Source organism: Acinonyx jubatus, chromosome A3, assembly GCF_027475565.1.
Source record: "Acinonyx jubatus isolate Ajub_Pintada_27869175 chromosome A3, VMU_Ajub_asm_v1.0, whole genome shotgun sequence".
NCBI lineage: Eukaryota > Metazoa > Chordata > Mammalia > Carnivora > Felidae > Acinonyx > Acinonyx jubatus.
This window is the reverse complement of record NC_069388.1, coordinates 63,807,211-63,820,477: the sequence shown is the minus strand read 5'-3', so window position 1 is coordinate 63,820,477 and position 13,267 is coordinate 63,807,211. Positions and strand designations below refer to the sequence as shown.

Below are 13,267 nucleotides of genomic sequence, written 5' to 3'. Positions count from 1 at the left end.
CTTACCTGTCCATCTATTTGTTCCTCAGTCCTTCTTATTTTATGTATTTCAAAGAAAATTGCAGACATCAGTATACTTTCAACTAATACTTCAGTATGTATATCATTAACCAGAATTCTGATTATTAACAACATTTTTTCCTTTGAGGTAAAATTCACCTACGATTAAACTTTAAGTGTATATTAGCTGAGTTTTGGCAAATACTTATATGTGTATAACCCAAACTCCTCTTGAGATAAAACAAACAAACAAACAAAAAAACCTTGCCATCATCCTAAAATCTTTCCCCATCCTGGAAAATCCCTGTCCAAGCCTCCTGGAGCTAACTGCATGTTCTGACTTTTTCTGCCAAAGGTTACTTTGCCTCTTCTAGAACTTCTTATAAATGGTGCCATACAATTGTACTCTTGTGTAAGCCTTCTTTCAGCCTAAAGTTTAGAGATTTTTATCCACGTTGTAACAAGTTTGAGTGGCCTGTTTCTCTTTATTGCTAATATTTCATCGTATGAATGTACCACAGTTTATTCTCCTTATTGAAATACCTTTACTATTTCCAATTTTGGGCTATTATGAGTAAAGCTGCTATGAATATTCTTATACAGTTTTTGTTGTTGACATTTGCTTCCATTTTTCTTGGAAAAATACTTAGGAGAGGATTTTCTGGCTCCATAAGGTAGGTGAATGTTTTAGTATTCTTAGAAACTTATAGCCAATGCCATTTTGCACTCCCATTAACAATATATAAGAGTTCTGGTTACTGTGCACCGTTATCATCATTTGATGTTAGTCTTTTTCATTTTAGCCATTCTCTTATGTGTGTGGTAGAATCTCTTTGTGGTTTTGATTTGCATTTCTCTGATGACATTGAGCACTTTCTCATGGGCTTATTAGCCATTGACGTACCTTCTTTTGGAAACTGTTCATATCATTTAACCATTTTCTAATTGAGTTGTTTACCTTTTTATTATTGGGTTGTGGGAATTTTTTAAATGTATTCTGGGTATTAGTCTTTTGTGAACATATGTTTTGTCCTGGGTTATTGTTTACCTCTTTATTTTCTTATTGGTGTCTGTTGATGAGCAGAAGTTTTAAATTTCGATGATGTCTAATATATTGATATTTTCCTTTTATAGTTATTGCTTTCTGTGTCCTGTCTGAGAAACTTTTGCTACCTCAAAACATTTTTCAGTGTTTTCTTCCAAAAGCTTTTAGGTCTGTGATGCATCTGAAATAACAATTCATGTATGATTTGAAGTAAGGATCAAGGTTCATTTTCTTTTGTCCATTACGGACATTCAGTTTTTTTGGCACCAAGTTTGAAAAACAACAACACAACTTTGTTTTTTACCCGTTGCTTTGGTGGCTTTGTTGCAAACCAAGTGACTGTGTAAGTGTGGGTCTCTTTCTGGCTCTCTTCTTGTTTCATTGATCTGTTGGTCAGTACCATACTATCTTGGTCTCTACAGCTTTATGCTAAGTTTTGAAGTCCGAGAGTGTTAGTCCTCTATCTAATTTTTTTTAAATACTACTCTGAATATCATAGATGATTTGTATTTTCCTGTACATTTTATAGTGAGTTTATCAAGTTTCATTAGAAATGATTGAGTTATGATTGGGATTACATGGAGTCTGTAGGTGAATTTAGGAATAGTTGATGTCTTCATCATACTGAGTCTTTTCACCATGAATTTATCACATCTTTTCACTTATTTTGGTCTTTCATTTCTCGCAGCAGTGTTTTAAAATTTCCACTGTACAGGTCTTATCTTGCATGTATTTTATGTTTTCCAACTTATAAATGGAATTTTTTGAATTTGTTGCTAATTTTTGCTAATATGTAAAAATACAGTTAATTTTTCATAGCAACTATGTATCCTGCAGCCTTGCTAATAAGTTCACATACTAGTTCTAGTAGGTATTTGTAGGTTCTTTAAGTTTTCCTACATAAACAATTATGTTACTAGCAAATAGATGGAAGCTTTACTTCCTCTTTTTCAATCTTAATGCTTTTTCCTTGCCCATTGCAATGGCTGGGACCTTTAGGACTGTGTTGAATAGGAGTGGTGAGAGTAGACTTCCTTGTCCCGTTCTCAGTCTTAGAACATGGTTCTCATTTTTTTGATATTAAAAGAAAGTGTGGTCTCATATTATAGTAATTGTGTTTTAAGTGTTTGTTGTTTGAGAAGATGCACGTGTACTGCACATGATTGTATACACTTCTTGCAACAGCTGACATCTTCATGGGTACTAGGTCAGCATTTTGTTATATGCAGCTCAGTGTCTTTTTAATAATGTATATTTTTGTTCATTTTCCTAATATAGTTCTAATATAGTTTATAAATTTTTCAGCTTGCCTTCTAACATAAGCACAATTTTTTATTTTATTTCTGCCTATCTCTCTTTTTAAAAAGCTGGGTAATATCCCATCACATGATTGAAGTATAATTTGGTAATAGCAGTGGTTCCTCATGATGGATGGATTCCTAGAAGTGGAATTACTCTGCCAAAGGGTTTGAGAGTTTATGTGGCTCTTGATATACGTTGCCAAGTAACATACCAATTTGTAATGCCACCAGCAGTGTTGAAGCTGGAGAAATCTTGAATTTCTCCTTTTAAGCAGGACTTTTCTGCCAGTTTTCACATGGGCCACTGTCTGCATGTGGAGCATAAAAGCCCTAGCAGCCCTACCCATCTCTATGCTTCCTTTGGGAGTAACCTTGTCTCTCAGAAGGAGGATACTTGTAGACTATTTCATGGGAAGTTGTTTTCTACATGAAGTTCAACTCCGGACCTTTAAAATCTGGCAGCAGAACTAGTAATTTCTCTGATTAAGCTTACCATCCCCGTTATCCACCTTGGAACGATGATAGTCATTTCTGGCTTTCAAGCATACTTAGTATAGACGTCACTGAACATACGTAGCTCATACTTTCATATAGTGTTACACAAGGATCTTCCCAGGGAAGGAAAGCTCATAAAGCTTATGGGTAGGTCATCATTGGTTTGACCTCTGTTCTGTAAAAGTAAGTTCGACTGCAGTAAAGTTCATTTTTAGTTACATCAGAAAACCAGTAGGAACGTAATAATTGGCTTTCATATCCCCCTACCATAATGTCACTCCCAGAAATACACCAAGATATGAAGCTGTTAAGTCTTTTTACTTCTGTATTTATGGTATTCTTTCTCACATAATATTTAGAAATCGTGATACTTTTTAACCTAACTTAGTCATTTAGTGGTTCTTTAAAAAGTCTATTTTTAAGCTATTTTTATTATTTATATTACTTTTTAAAAGTTTTATTTTACCAGTTTTATTTACATGTAGGGATTCTCTGTTAAATATTGATGTGATTTGTTGTGTGTTTTCTAGTTTGTTTACCTTTTTTATCTCCTTACAATGCTATTTTGTTTTGAAATATGGATGTTTAGCTTCTTTTTGCTTTTATGCAAATTGGTATTCTCTTAATATAACTGATCTCTAAGATCAATACAGTATTTCCTATACTTTTTTCATATTCTTTGTGGTTTTGGTTTTTTACTCTATGAATTGTATTGATGATTTTATTTATTGTTTGGAATGTACAGAGCATTGTGGTAGGGCCTGAAGAATATGAAAATGAATGGAGGCACTTCATGCTTTCAGGGAACCTACCAAAGTAGAATAAAACTTACTCACAACTAATCATAAGAGGTCAGCAGTCAATGCCCTTTGGTGAAGCACAAAGGTGTTCACCGGACTGAGAGGTCATTGCCCAAGGGGATTGTCTTGTAAGGGCAAGATGACTTGAGACCATTTGGATTGAGAAACTGAGAGGATGAACTGCTCTATCTGAGATGAGGAAGACCATGGTTGGAGCCAGGTTTGGGGGAAAGACCAGGAACTGGGTTTAAAGCATGTCCGGTTTGAGGCATCAAGCAGGGAGTTGGATGCACGAATCTGGAGTTTGGAAGAGCGGACTGGGCTGAGGATATTAATTTAAGACCCATGTATTTATGCAGGTCCTTAAAGCCATGAGAAAGGAAGAAACAACCACAGGGGTGACCAAAGTTTGGTTAGTTCTTCAACTGCTCTTTTCCTCGTTCCCTCCATTAACAGTTTCCACTTCCTCCTCCAGTGTCTCTGGTGTTCATGTTATTTTTGCCATTCATATCCAGTTACTGTCTTTTATACCCTTCATCCAGTCTGTCAGACAACAGTATTGGCTGTCCTTTTATTATTTTAAAAATTTTTTTATTTATTTTTTTAAGCAGACTCCACACCCAGTGTGGAGCCCAACGCGGGGCTTGAACTCGTGACCCTGAGTTCAAGACCTGAGCTGAGATCAAGACTTGGACGCTTAACCAACCGAGCCATCCAGGCTCCCCATTGGTTGTCCTTTTAAAATATACCCAAGGTCTGACCACTTTTCATCAACTCTTGTGCTGTCATCTTTGTCTCAGTCACCATCATCTCCACCTGGATTACTGCATTTAGTCTAACAGGTTTCTCTGCTTCTACCACTGAGCATCTGGATAGTCTAAGCAGGACAGACAACTAGATTCTTTTAACATGTAAATCAGAGTGTGTCACTCTTCAGCATAAAACCCTGCTCTCAGTTTCACTCAGAATTAAGGCCAAGTCCCTATGCCTTCCAATGCCTTTTTGACCAGTTTCCTATTTTTCCCTCCCTTGCCCGTTCTACTCTAGCCATGCTGGCCTCCTTGCTATTCCTTGAACATGCCAAGCCTGCTCCCACATTAGGACCTTTACACTGGTCGACCCTCTTCCTGGAACACTTTTCCTCCAGATATCTGCACAGCTAACTACCTCCTTTACCTCACCAAGACTTTGCTCACATGCCACCTTATCAACAAGACTGACCCTGACTACCCTACTTAAATCTGGAAGCCCTTACCCATAAGCCTGGTAATTCTGAGCCCCGTTACTCTGTTCTTTCTCTTTTTCCTACAGCACTTATCACCTTTATCATACTTTACAGCTTATGTATTATGCTGGTTGTATACGATCAGTCTCCCTGAGAGCAGGAATCTTTGAATGTATTCCAAGATTGCAGAACAGTACCCTGGAATACAGCAGGCACTCAGAAGGTATATGTTTAATGAATGAATAATTCTGTGAATACGAGCCTCGGTTAGTGGAAAGAAGTAGTGCCATTAACATTCATTATGCAACAAGAGAGGAGGACCAAGCCTTTGTATTTGTTGTTTTTGTGCGGGGCTGGTGAGGGCGGATGGGAGGTAAGAGATATAAAGAGAGGGAGAAAGGAGGATACAAATTTCAGCTTTAGATACGTTGAGTTTGAGTTGCTAAAATATTCATGAGAACCTCTCTTGCAAGCAAAAGGAAAGGTAGAACTAGAGTTTAGGAAAAGGGCCTGGACTAGACATGATGACACATAGGATTGGAATTATCAGTGGAGAGGCAAGAGATAAGGAGTCATGTGAGTGGAGGCACTCATGCAAGGAAGCATGTAGAACAAGAGGAGAAGGTGGCTAAGGTCAAACACTTGAAGAATATCTACATTTAGAGGGCCAGAGGAGGGAGAGAAATCAGAGAAGATAGAATATGAAAACAAACATCATGAAAGAAGGTCAGTAAGTTGATGGTGCCACATATGGCAGAATGGGTAAGTGGTTTAAGGATGTAACAGTCAGGGGGTCATTAGATGGGAAATTAACTTTAGTAGAGTGTCAGGGAAAGAAGCCAGTGTGTAAGAGACTGGGGAAAAGCAAGCGGTAAGAATTAGAAGCAGGTAATTCTTCTGAGAAGTTTGGCAGTGAAAAGAAGGAGCCATGTGATGGAAGTCCAGGAAGAGGTAAGATAAAAGGTGGTTGCTGCTTTTAGCTTTTAGGGAGCGTAGAGTGAAGAGACTGCAGCGATAATACATCTGTGGCCAAAACAAGAAGAGTAAGTAGTAGAGACATGAAAGATACCAGAGTCAGTCATAAAATTTTATAAAGCTAAAATGCCTTATTCATTTAGCTCACTCCCCATCCCTAACCCCTACCTTTAGAGGTGAGACAACTATACACGGTGGAGAGGTCAAGGGTCCTTAGCAGCCTGTGAGGAGTGAGGGTGGGGAGAGGAACAGAATCACCAGATGGAGCAGTAGCTTAGGGAAGTATGGATTAGGATGAGTAAAGATATGAAGACATCTAAGGAAGGGGATTCAAAGGTATTTTTGAATCTTTCAGTGAAGTAGGATTTAATGGAGTAAATGTGAAAAAGGCCCTGAAACAAGTAAAAGAGATTTAGAACAGAATGGCTTCAAAGGATTACTGAAGGAAGATCGATCTGTAGCAATAGTAGGTTTCTTAATCCTCTGTTCCACTTAAATCTGTAATAGGGATTCTCTGTGCTTTTTTCATTGACATTTCCCAAAAGCCTTGCATTATTCCTTACTCTCTCTCTGTTACTTAAAAATATCTTCTAGTAGAGGTGGGTACATTTCTGGGATGAATATGCTATTCCTGCTCTACACCCTGTTCCTCTCCTAACATGAGAAGATACCAAATTCGGTCACTATCAAGTTGCTTCTTTTGAAATGCACATGCCCTCATTCTGAAAAACATAACGGAAGGGAATTCTTTTAATGCAATATTCAGGAAATATATCTGCAGCAGAGCAGCATAAAATCCTGCAGACTCTATGTGAAGAATTCATTTCCTACAGATCCCTTAATAAAATAAATAGGCCAAGTTTCCTTTAATGGAGGAGGTAATGTTTTCTCCAGAGGAAAGGCAGAGTCTAATTTCAGCCATGTGATGATAGAGAATAACAGTCAAATCCAGCATATTCCAGCTACTCATTTCTCTTTCCTTTCCTTAGGAAACACATATACACATCTTGGTACTTTTCTGTGCTAAACACATACCATCTTTAAGGATATGATATCCTTAATCTGAATGATCGTTATGGATGTATGTATGATTATATTTAAATATATGGTTCCACTTAAATCAGGTTCCAAACCAGCTTTTTAATTGTAACCCAGTTAAGAGATCAGGATTTGGAGCTAGTTAAAAGCTTAGGGTTTGAAGTGTCATAGATCTGGTTCATATCTTGGTTCTGTAAGCTGAGTTCTGTTAGTTTAGGCAGATTGCTTCACCTATCTGAGACTCTGTGTACCTTAAAAAGTGGGAATGATAATACACCAACCTCATAAGATTGCTCTGAAGTCAACAAGATGATGTTTCTAAAGTGCCTGATAATGAGGGAGATACTCAATGAATGTTTATTATTTGTATTGAACTATTAGCTATTCCCCAAACCTGACCTGAGCTATATTTTCTTGTCTCCATCGCTTTAAACATCTCTTTTCCACATTCTACTGGTTGAAATTCTTAAAGACCTAGCCCAAATGTCACCTCCTGTATGAAATCTTAGAAAGATACTCCTCTCTGGAAATGAGCTCTTTCTCCTGTATACAACTTCTGTACTTCACAAAGGCCACTTACTAATTATTGCCCTGTGTTACGGTTATTTGTAAGTTTTATCCTATTTTGGCTAAAAATGAAACGAATGAAATGTCTAGCTTTACTTCACTCCAGGTATTTTTTCTCTCATCTAAAGTGGGTGAGGTCAATGCAGTTGCGTAAGCCAAATTATTGATGAAACATCTAGAGCATCCTTTCTGCAATTGCCTATCCCACAAGTTGAGTGACATTTCAGAGTCCCTTATGGATTGAAGGCGTTTTCAGACCTCCCCAAGTTGAATCCCATGCCTTCACAGAGCATTGTGTCCAGAGCCTTCCTAGATTTTACAGACTAGAAAAGAAGACAGACTGTGAAAGAAGATTACTTACCATTTTCTGTCATCAACCAGAAATTGTCACGCTGTCCTCATGTGTGAGTAATTTCATTGTGTTGGTGATATGGGTCATGAGGAAAATTGCTGCCGTACCATGAGTAGAATGAAGTCCAGAAACAACCTATTTAGGGGTTGCCACAACCCCGTGCCTCTTCTTTTTTGCCTTACCATTTTGGTTGGTCAAGAGAGCCAAAGACAAGTATCTGATTTCTCCTTTTTCTTGAATAAGGTATTAGGAGGTAGAGCTTTGTGCTGCGCATTATGCTGATTTGTACATGTCACCGTGAGACCTGGCACTGTCCCAAAGAATGTCCTGCATTGAGAATTTGATTCACTGCAGATAGTTAACCTTGAAAGTTGTGATGTTCTGAATTTAGCTTGAAAAAAATTCCAGGAAATTTAATGTCAAGACTGTCACGTGGCACTCATGTCGATAAAGTATTGGCTGGTATTTAATTGTCATTTCCATTTTGGCCATTAGGGAGACATTTTAAAACAGTAGTTTCTGGAGGTGGTTAGTAGCCTGCATAGCAGGAACACACACGCAGCACCATTCTGATGGACTAGGCAAATGTGTATCAAGGAATGATTTGTGTCAGTGGCTGTACTGTGCTGTACTAGCACTATCATTTCCTTTATTACTGCCGAAGCACCTATTTCTGGCCCTTACGATCAATGTTGAAAGTATGTTTTCAGAGAGTAGACGACTATCCATTTAAAATCCAGGTGAGGGACAAGAGTGATCATGTAACTTGACAAAATATTTACTTGGGGAGGGCGAGGATATCTTCTATACAAAAGCCCAGTGATGTGTATTCTTAATTTACTAAAAACCTGTATCAGGTTTTTAAGACTAACAGTTGGTAAAAGGGTACAGACTTTCAGTTTTGAATAGGTCCTGAAGATCTAATATACAGCACGGTGATTATACCTAACAGTACTGTATTATGTACTTGAAAGTTGGTAAGTGAGTAGATCTCAAATGTTCTCACCACAAAAAAAGAAATGGTAAGGGGCTCCTGGGTGGCTCAGTTGGTTGAGTTGTCCAGCTCTTGATTTCGGCTCAGGTCATGATCCCAGGGTTGTGGAATCGAGCCCTACATTGGGCTCTGTGTTAATCATGGAGCCTGCTTAAGATTGTCTCTCTCTCCCTCTGCCCGTCCCCTGCTTGCACACACTCTCTCTCTCTAAAAAAGAAGTAAATACCTAAGTAAGAAAAAAAAAAGAAAGAAAGAAATGGTGATTATGTGACCTGATGGAGTTGCCACGATGGTAATCATTTTGCAGTTATGTAAGTGTCAAGTCAACTGGTTGTATACCTTAAACTTGTATAGTGTTTTATGTCAATTATGTCTTAATAAAGCTAGGGGGTAAAAACAAAAGTAGAATTAAGCCAACAGATACACAGGATTCTGTGATGAGGTAGATGGATACATGGATCCCAACGAGTGTTTCTGGCCCAAAAGCAGTTGGGGACTAGGGTTTGGGGAGGCCCCGTAGAGGTCCTTCCTTGTCCCTGGCACAGAGCTACAGTAAGTCAACCCAGACAGTGACAAGTGGCCCATACTGAAGACCTTTAACGAGTGAGCACATCTTAGACTCGGTTTCTTTCCCATTCCTATTCAAGGATTTAGCATCTCAGAACTGCTCTTTTGGAATGATTTTCAGAGGCTTCATCACATTCTTCCCAAACTTAGCTCTCTGCCCAGCAAGAGCTAAGTTTTTGGCTAACGAGCAGCTGTAGTGCAGGGAGTTTAGATTGTTATTTTAAAACTAAACAGAACAACAAACAGCAGCATTAGAGCAGTGAGGTTTACAGATGTGACATACTTAGCTTTGACTGTGAGCAACCCAGAAGGCGCAGGACTTGAGGTGATTTGTAACTTTCCTGAGCTCACACACTCACACACCTCCTCACATCTAAACTTCACCGCAGCTTGCTTCTGCGTTCGCATGCCAGCTCACTTCTGCAATGATAAAAACATGTCTCTTTGTGGGGAAACTTGCCTGAAAAGAAACCCAACAACAAATAAATGCTGTGGAAAAAAAAAAAAAAGTGAAGATTAGGTAAACAGATGTAAGAAATTATTTGCACATTTGAAAGGTGCATTTTTCTGGACTTGCCTCACATGAGTTGGCAGCTTTGGGATGTGAAAATTAAGACAGAATCGTTGCTGACTTGTGACAAGTGATGTGTTAGCATGTGTGTTACCCAGCCAGTTACCCTACGTTAGTTCCTGTGGAGCTGTGACTGCCTCTTCAGAGAGATACACAGCATCATAAGAGGGTGGCCAAGCCTAAACTATTAAGGTAAGTGGGCAGGTTATAAAAGTGATTTTAGGTTTTCTTTTCTTTTTTCTTCTTTTTGGTAGTTAAAACCCCCAAACATCAGATCATAATTCCCAGGAAGTAACATCACATTTTTCAAAGGGCCTTCACAAAAGAGCCGGTCAAAGAGCATCTGCCCATTTGACAACCAGATGACCAGGCTGTGGGCTCTTAGGAAGGGACTGTCATGTCTCATGCCCTGCTCGCTGTCCTGACACACCCTGCCTCCAAGTTTCAGGCAAGGCTGGTGGAGGGAACTGGGAACTTGAGGAATCTGAGACAGTACCTGACTGTCCCCTAGTTCTGTCTGGAAGCAGTATAGTACCAGACTACCTGGGTTCACACCATGCCTGTTTGATCTGGGAAAGTGATTTAATCTCCCCGTACCTCAGTGTCCTTGTCTGTTCAGTGAGGAAAAGCATAGTACCTGTCTCATGGGATTACATGAGTTAATATATCTAGAATTCTTAGCCCCTGGGGCAGAGGAAGCTATTGTTGTTGCTGTAATTATTATTGCTGTTTTCTCTAAGTTTATGTATTTATTTATTTAGGTAATCCCTACAACCCAACGTGGGGCTCGAACCCATGACCCCAAGATCAAGAGGCACATGCTCTTACAGCTGAGCCAGCCAGTTGCCCCTTATTGCTGTTATTTTTGTTGTGATTGAGGAGGGGCTGTCAAGCTGAGCCTTTTATAAAAGAAAAGGGGGATGTGGTTTATAAACATTGGTCTCCCAGGAAGAAATTGTTCTACCATGTGATCTGGCGATAATTTGGGTCATTTAACATTGCTAATTAACATTAACGCTGGGTCTTGGGACTAAAGAAAATGCTGTGGTTTCTGTGCTGCGTTGTTGGATCAGCCTGTTAGCACCCAGTGGAGGAGGAGTGGCAGGGACTTGCCAGCCAGCCACAACATTGCATTTGCTTCAGTCTCTCTCATCTCCAAAGTATCGGCCCTCTCCTTCTCTCCTCTTCTTCAGGCTTAGATCACTCAGTCTGGAGCCTGAAATTCAGTAGGGTATCGATCTAGTCTCCCACTGTCTCCCTCCTCCCTTTCCTGTCCCCAGTCTCACTATGGATTTTAACTTTAGCCTGTCTTCTAACTCTCTGTGGGACCAGAAGCAAATTACTTTCACCTCAATTGCACACTCTCTAAATGGAATAAAAATGGCTCTGCCCATTCAGAGGACAGCTAGGGGTTTTATGGAAATGACAGATGTTTAGCATTTTCAAATTCCTTGAAAGGAGGATTCTTTGGCAGTACCAAATTCATAGTAAAAAGGCTGTTTTCTCAAGGAGGAAAGGCCTTACCCTAATACCTGAGCTTTATCCCCTAGTAGTGCCGGAGCTATTTAATTGCAGCTCTGCCATCACTAGCCTGTATGTTTTTGAGGACTACTTTTTTTATTTGCTCTCTTCTTTCAAATATTCACAGGCACTAATCCACATTATGGCTTTACAGCCAGTAAATTAAATTATATGAATTCTAAACACAGTGTTTTTGAGCTGTAGAGAGTGTACAGCCTTTGAAACCACTAACTTAATTTTGTCCAACTTTTACTGAGTAACTCAAAAAGAGCCAAACTTTTTCCTTTTGAATTTGGTTTGAAAAAAAAAAATAATAAATTATTCCCAGGCAGTGGTCCTTGGGTGCCAAAGTTTAGCCATGATCTAAATCTTCTGTCTGCATTGAATATTCCCCAAAGTAAAGGGTTAAGGAGTGTTAATGAAGAGGTGATGTATGAGAGCTTTTTCCTTACCTACATCCTTGTGGTCTCCGATGTGTGACTTGGGGCACATCACTTAATCTATCAGAGTTTTGATTCTCTTGTCTGCAAATCTATATCCACAATAAATTTTTGAGAGAGTTCAATGAAATCATCTTTATTGAGCACTCTCAAAGTGTGTTTATCTGCAGGTAAAATCCTACTTCCTGCTTCTAGAAGACCAGGTGGAAGTGGAAGATTATTTATTCTGACATATTGTCTTTGCTTAAAATTAGACTTAGTAAGCTCATTCGAGGCAGAGGCTCTGTCACCGTCTTTCATAGTCTTCTTCCACAGTAAATAAATACTTAGTGAAAACAGCTGAATATGCTTCTCTAACTTATTTTTCAGATGCTTCAAAATGCTTTAGCATTTTGTCACATTCCTTTGAAGAGCTCTGTGTGTGTGTGTGTGTGTGTGTGTGTGTGTGTGTGTGTGTGTTTAAAGCAACCAGACTCCTTGGAAAGAGGATGATCAAGCTGAGTAATATAGGATTGTTGGGGTTTTCTCTGGTTCTTTTTATTGGAGAGGAGGTGTTGTTGTTTTAAAAAATGTAAGAAAACTAATTTCCCTTTGTCACTTATAAGTTTATTTCTAAGGCAGCTCCTAAAACAGATTTTAGAAATGATGTGATTACATCATTTCAGTGCATGATGCCTTCCCATTTTTGTCTACTCATACCCATTTGGATGTATATGTATATACATTTTTAAAATTACAGTTTTAATTATATTGTCATCACACAGTATACCATAACCTAGCAAGTGGTTCTGAAATAGGAAAAGCCACATAAAAATCAATACTACTTATTCTTTGTGGCATTGGTTATTATTTCACTGATCGTAGATGTTTTGTTTGATGCAACTGTGTAAGCACACTGGCATTTTTTTTATAAAGCTAATGCCCTCTACTAAATTGCTAAAATAAAATAAAACAGCCTTCTAAGGATATGTTCTCTACAGACAGTTAATGCAGTGTGCATGCCATGTCCAGTTTCTATGCATGTATACCAGATCTTTGAAAAAGAAGGAAACATTTGAAGTTCTTCAGAAGTTAGAAGCAGGTAATAGTGTGATGCTTCTAAACCAAGTCTTTTGGAAGGCAAACTGCTTCTTAGTCTATGACAGCTCCTTTTCAATTGCTCTTGTTTTTTGTTTTTATTTCTGCCACTCATAGATGCAGGGGGGTGTTCAGATGCAGGGTTTGTTCAGATGCAAGAGGTGCTCCAAAGACACGCCAACTGATACCAAGCCAGTGCCGCCGAAGATGCCCCTGGCTGCCGCCTGGATAGCCCCATACCATTTAAAACTCTACTCTTAGATAAAAGTCCGTAAGGGCTTTCAGAGCAATTCCTGTATC

The 13,267-nt window shown here is 38.9% G+C and overlaps 1 protein-coding gene across 5 annotated transcripts in view; it reads left to right on the top strand.

Moving 5' to 3' along the window:
- The window catches only part of SRBD1 (S1 RNA binding domain 1), a 385,358-nt gene that overhangs the window by 173,268 nt on the left and 198,823 nt on the right, over positions 1-13,267 (top strand). The window lies entirely within an intron of this gene.